Source organism: Chiloscyllium plagiosum, chromosome 44 (genome assembly GCF_004010195.1).
Source record: "Chiloscyllium plagiosum isolate BGI_BamShark_2017 chromosome 44, ASM401019v2, whole genome shotgun sequence".
NCBI classification, from domain to species: Eukaryota; Metazoa; Chordata; class Chondrichthyes; order Orectolobiformes; family Hemiscylliidae; genus Chiloscyllium; species Chiloscyllium plagiosum.
Window position 1 is genome coordinate 10,970,421 of NC_057753.1, and position 6,721 is coordinate 10,977,141.

General features: G+C 48.1%; 1 pseudogene; it reads left to right on the forward strand.

Annotated features, from left to right (window-relative positions):
• The window catches only part of LOC122543654, a 32,240-nt pseudogene extending 27,660 nt beyond the window's left edge, over positions 1-4,580 (forward strand).
• The last annotated feature ends 2,141 nt before the right edge of the window (positions 4,581-6,721 follow it).

A 6,721-nucleotide genomic window follows, 5' to 3' on the forward strand; every position in this document is an offset into this window, starting at 1 on the left:
CTCAGTCAAATCCCTCGAACTCAGCACCGCCTTCCTAACCTGCAATCATCTTCCTGACCTCTCCGCCCCCACCCCATTTTGGCTATCATCCTCACCTTGACCTCCCTCCACCTATCGCATTTCCGATGCCCCTCCCCCAAGTCCCTCCTCACTACCTTTTATCTGCTGGACACACTTTCCTCATTCCTGAAGAAGGGCTTATGCCCGAAATGTCGATTCTCCTGTTCCTTAGATGCTGCCTGACCTGCTGCGCTTTCCCAGCAACACATTTTTAGCTCTGATCTCCAGCATCTGAACCCCTCACTTTCTCCTATATGTCCTAATTACCTGGGTGAGGAGGGACGGAAGGATAGAGACTGGGAGGATGGAGGGATAGACATTTTTCTGTTTTTATTTTTAAAATGCACCCGATTCCCACAGATAAATGTAACAGGTACATGCAATATTCCTCATTGCAGCTTCAAGCCGGCTGCAACGGTTTTGTATCCTCTGTTCTTCCTCCGCCTTGGCTCCAGTACATTCAGCTTCCTTGCCCCATCCTGACCCATGCCCCGAAGCATTGATGCTTCAAGCTGACCTCTCAAAAGTTCGATTTGTCCCTCCATTCTTTTCCTGGTGGGTTTGTGGGTTTTGCAAACTTTCCCAATCCTCTGATTGAGGAGATGAGTTGGGAGGTTATGCTATTGCTCTACAGGACATTGCTTTAGCCACCTTTAGAGTATTGTATGCAATTCTGGTACCCCTCCTTTCGGAAAGATGTTGTGAAACTTGAAAAGGTTCAGAAAAGCTATACAAGGATGTTGCCGGGTTTGAGCTAGAGGGAGAGGCTGATTAGGCTAGTGCTGTTTTCCCTAGCGCGCTGGAGGCTGAGGGGTGACTTTAGAGATGTTTATAAAATCGTGAGAGGTACGGATAGAGTAAGGGGAGTCTAAAGATGTGCAGGTTGGGTGAATTGGCCATGCTAAATTGCCCATAGTGTTCGATTCATTAGTCAGAATGGGGTGGGGGAATGGGTCTGGGTAGGTTGCTCTTCGGAGGTCAGTGTGGGCTTGTTGGGCCAAAGGGCCTGTTTCCACACTGTAGGGAATCTAATCTCAGAACGCGAGGGTATTATGAAGTTGGGGACATGTACTGTACCTTTAAGGAAGCTGAAACTCCTGGCTGGCACACGGTGTGCTGAAAAATTTTAAAACATATTGTTCGGTTGTGAAACAAACAGCTGGAACTGCGTTGCCATGGTATACAACAAACTCAAGTTCGTCCAATCAGTTTAAGTTATGCCCAAAATCCAAATGCATTTGAAATTTATTGTTTTGGATGACATCAAACCGATGAGACGATTTGATATTTGGAGTATGTAAAATGTGTTTTGAATAGTTGGACAAAACAGCAAAAAGCAGCCAAGCACCAACAGACTTCAGAGAGCTACTCTGATGGCAAGGTACCCATCCATAAGAAATTTGTGCAGTCGAAGACTGAAGATGACCTAGAGGAATCTATAGAGGAAGTTCAACATCAGAAGATGACAACTAGTTTTGAAATTGATGCGCTGTAAATTTAAGAGGAAATTTATCGGACCAGTATTGTAGAGTCAGGGTTAAAAATAGGCTTATGAGAAAGGAGTTGTAAACAGTTCTTGTTTAATCTTTTCTTTTGGTCTTAAAGAATAATATTGTTAACTTTTTTTCTTTGCCACTCAAAATTTAACACATTATGTCACAAGGTGACCATTTGTGTGTGTCTGGTTTAAAGTAGCAGAAGGGTTTACCCCATGTCATGGTAAGGGTAATCGGTTCAGGGTGAGGGGGGAGGGAGAATTTAAAAGGGACTGAAGGGCAACTTTTTCATTGAGGATGGGCGAGTAAGGAATGAGTTGCCAGAGGAAATGGTGAATGCTTGTACAATTGGCCATGCTAAATTGCCCGTGTTGGGTGAAGGGATAAATGTAGGGGAATGGGTCTGGGTGGGTTGCGCTTCGGTAGGTCGGTGTGGACTTGTTGGGCCGAAGGGCCTGTTTCCACACTGTGTAAGTAATCTAATCTAATTACAATATCTAGGAGGCGAATGCTTGTACAATTGGCCATGCTAAATTGCCCGTGTTGGGTGAAGGGATAAATGTAGGGGAATGGGTCTGGGTGGGTTGCGCTTCGGTAGGTCGCTGTGGACTTGTTGGGCCGAAGGGCCTGTTTCCACACTGTGAAAGTAATCTAATCTAATTACAATATCTAGGAGGCATCTGGATGGGTATATGAATAGGAAGGGTTTAGAGTGATGGACGAGTTAGACCGAATGGTCTGTTTCTGTGCTGTATGTCTCCATGATTCTGGCTTGCCACTAAATATTTGCCATGTCTGTATGTTCAGTTTCTCTGTGGTGTCTGCATCAAAAATGCCTTGATGTCTCCTTTCATCCCCAACTTCCCAGGGATGTTAACCATTTCATGTTTCTGAAGAAGCTGCATTGCAGGTTCACCCTGAGTTTACACTTTTTTTTGTTGCTTCTCCGAATCAGACCGACTCACTCTCAGCAGTATCACAATGTCATGAAAGTTATTAACTTTCAGGTGGCATTATCCAAAATTCAAAGAGATATCGCCCCTGTAAGATCCTGAATCAGACCGTCAGGAGAATTAGAGAGGTACAGAGAGAGTGGGATGGTGCTTTCAATTTTGTGGAATAATAAAAGAAAAGAATGTTTCGCAGAAAGTAGAATTGCTTGTTGTGAATTTCTACCCTGCACTGATAGAGATGACTTTTGTAACCTCGTTTTACTATCACCTGATGAAGGAGCGATGCTGCAAAAGCTAGTGTGCTTCCAAATTATTGGACTATAACCTGGTGTTGTGATTTTTATCTTTTTACAGAGTATTTGAAGGTCTGAAAACAGAAGTTTCAAAATCAACAGATGATGGGCTTAGGTTGGAAACGTCGACTCTCCTGCTCCTCGGATGCTGCCTGACCTGCTGCGCTTTTCTAGCGCCGCACCTTTCAACTCTGACTCTCCAGAGTCTGCAGTCATCACTTTGTCATCAATGTCTGACAGTCACTTGATCCATCAGGACCGCAGTGATTTTTGACTGTGATTCTGTGAGAAGGAGCAAAGCTTTTCGGTTCCTGTTTCAGTACGTGTTCAGCATCAGTAAGAGACCCTACAGTTTCAGCGCACTGAGTGTGGAGCCTTAAACGGTTAGACGGCCTGGAAAGAGGAATTCACGGCAGGGAGGGGCTGTACACGCACCTGTGCGCTGCTGAAGCTTCGACCATGGAGAAAGCTGAGGAATCCCAACACATGGAGAAACCGTGGAAGTGTGGTGACTGCGGAAAAGGCTTCTGTGCCTGGAGATTCATTGGCGCAGTCACACTGGGGAGAGGTTGTTCTCCTGCCCCACGTGCAGGAAGAGTTTTACCCAGGCCTCCCACCTCGTAGCCCATAGCCGGGTCCACACAAGGGAGAGGCCGTTCTTCTGCCCCGAGTGCGGGAAGGGCTTCACCCACCCCTCCCGTCTTCATAGCCATCGGCATGTCCATACTGGGGAGATACCGTTCCCTTGCCCCAAGTGCGGGAAGGGCTTCAACAATTGCTCCAACTTGCTGAGGCACTAGCGGGTCCATATGGGGGAGAGGCCCTTCAGCTGCCCTGAGTGCGGGAAGGGCTTTACCCAAAACTCCACCCTTGTGACCCACCGGCGGGTCCACACGAGGGAGAGGCCTTTCAGTTGCCCTGAGTGCGGGAATAGCTTCACCCAGTCCTCTCATCTCCATAAGCACCGACGGATCCACACGGGCGAGAGGCCCTTCAGCTGTCCCGAGTGCAGTAAGGCATTCAGCAATTCCTCTGACCTGCTGAGGCACCAGCAGGTCCACACGGGGGAGAGGCCCTTCAGCTGCCCCGAGTGCGGGAAGGGCTTCACCTACTCCTCATACCTCCAGAAGCACCGATGGGTGCACACAGGCAAGAGGCCCTTCAGCTGCCCCGCGTGCAGGAAGGTGTTCAGCAGTTCCTCCGACCTGCAGAGGCACCAGCGGGTCCACAAGGGGAAGAGGCCTTTCCCCTGCCCTGAGTGCAGGAAGGCCTTCAGCAATTCCTCTGATCTGCTGAGGCATCAACGAGTCCACATGGGCTAGACGCCATTTGCCTGCCGCGAGTGCCAGTGGAGGTTCACATTGTCCTGCAATTTGCAGAGGCACCGATGGGGCACTAGTGCTCCCAACACTCAGATTCCACCAGTGATGCTGCTGTGGATCACTCCCAGGACTGAACTCCCTCACCGTTCTGACAGTGTGTGCCATGGGAGAGTCAGTGGGCTTTTTTTTTTCTGCTGGACTGCCCTCTGTTTCCCTTCCCCATCAACATCGCTTCAAGTGGGCGCAGCTGCTCATTTAGCCCGGGAGTTACTCTCTCTAGTTTTTTCTGTCCAGTTAAAGAATTGTTGGCTCTTTTTGGGAACGAGTCCAAGTCTGTAAGAAATAGCTTGAAGCTACATTGAGGAATATTGCATGTGCTATACTTGTACCTATTGTATTTATTTGTGGGCATCAGGTACGTTTTAAAAATAAAAACAGAAAAGATATCTACCTCTTTCCCCCCCCCCCTTTCCAATCTCTATACTTCCGTCCCTCCTCACTTAAGACACATAGGCAGAAGGGTATACTGCAGATGCTGGAGAATAGAGTCAAGATTAGAGTGGTGCTGGAAAAGCACAGCAGGTCAGGCAGCATCCAGGGGGGGGGCGGGGGAGAAGGTACCTACGAGTGCAATAGGTGGACGGATGTGAGGGTAAAGGTGATAGGTCAGAGAGGAGAGTGGAGCGGATAGGTGGGAAGGAAGATTGACAGATGGGACAGATCATGAGGATGGTGCTGAGCTGGAATGTTGGAACTGGTGTAAGGTGGGGGCAGGGGACATGAGGAAACTGGTGAAGCCCACATTGATGCCATCAGGTTGAAGGCTCCCAAGGCGGAAGATGAGGCATTCTTCCTTCAGGCGTCAAGTGGTGAGGCAGTGGCAGTGGAGGAGGCCCAGGACCTGCATGTCCTCCGAGTTGGAGGGGGAGTTGAGTCTATAGACTCCGCTCCCTCCCTGGATTCACTCCAGTTGCTACAAGTAAACAGATTTTCCCCCCCCTCTCCCTGCTCGGATGAGGAGTTGCCCAGAAAGAGGGAGTTTCACTCTGGAACTGACAGGGCCACTTCTATGTTGTGGACATCTTCAATGGGTCACTGGGCGTGGCCAGTGGTCGGGCAAAGCCAACAACTGAACCCGCACTGCGCCTGCTCCGGACGGTCGGCCGACTGGCTCGCACTGCACCTATGTTGCCCAGCCACAGGCGTGGAGGAGAGACCGTTTGCAATTACCTGTACGTCTTCCCTTCATAGAATCCCTACAGGGTGGAAGCAGGCTACTCAGCCAAACAAGTCCACACCGACCCTCCAACGGGTAACCCACCCAGACTCATTCCCCTACCCCTATTGTTCTACATTTACCCGACTAGTAATTTAGTATGGCCAATCTATCCAAATCTGCATATTCCTGAACACTATCGATAATTTAGTACAGCCAAGTAACAATTTGTGTTAGAATGACATTTCATCCGATGTTTTCAAGCCTGTGGCAAGTTGACGTCTGACTTTGTCCACCTTTCTCCCATACTAGCACCTCAACATCATGCAGACTGGAGGATAGCTAATGTAACCCCTCTATGTAAACAGGGAGGTAAGGTGAAAGCAGGGAGTTATACACCAGTCAGCCTGACATTGGTCGTGGAGAAAATGTGAGAGTCATGACAAAATAATTAATAGCTAAGCACTGAGAAAACAGTGGCAGGAGCAGATGGAGTCAGCATGGATTTCCAAAAGGGAATCATGTTTCACAAATCAACTTGAATTCTTTCAGTATGTAACTACTGTAATAGAGTTGATGAGAGGGAGCCAATGAATGTGGTTTATTTGGAATTTCAGAAGGCTTTTAATCAGAACCAACGACATAGGAAGGGAAAACGTTGAGATTCTGAAGGGAGATTACAGAGAGTTAGGCAGGAATTTAAAAAGGAGGTCCTTGAGACCTGGTGCTATGAGCTAGTGAGGGCAGGAATAGGAGGATAGAGCAGATGAATGCATGGCTGAGGAGCTGGCGTATGGGAGAAGGATTCACATTTTTGGATCATTGAAATCTCTTTTGGGGTAGAAGTGACCTGTACAAGAAGGACGGATTGCACCTGAATTGGAAGGGGACTAGTATACTGGCAGGGAGATTTGCTTGAGCTGCTCGGGAGGATTTAAACTAGTAAGATGGGGGGGGGGGCGGCTGGACCAAGGGAGATAGTGAGGAAAGAGATCAATCCGAGACTGGTACCTTTGTGTCCATTTGCCAATCTGGGGTTAAAACAAAAGGCTGGAGCCACAATTTTTTCCCTTGTTGCTGCACATTTCATTCCTTTTGCATTTTGTCTGGCTGCTCAACTTTTGTGTGTATTTTCCTCAGGGTAGGGGAATGCAAACTAGAGGGCACAGGGTTAGGGTGAGAGACAAAAGATTTAAAATGGACCTAAGCATTAGAAAAAAATTGTGTGCAAGTCAATTTGCCTCAAGAAAAGCCCTGTCTTACGACCCGAACAATATAGATTGTTCACAGCCTATTACTGACTAATCAGGAAGGATAAAGTGAGGACTGCAGATGCTGGGCATCAGAGCTTAAAAATGTGTTGCTGGAAAAGCACAGCAGC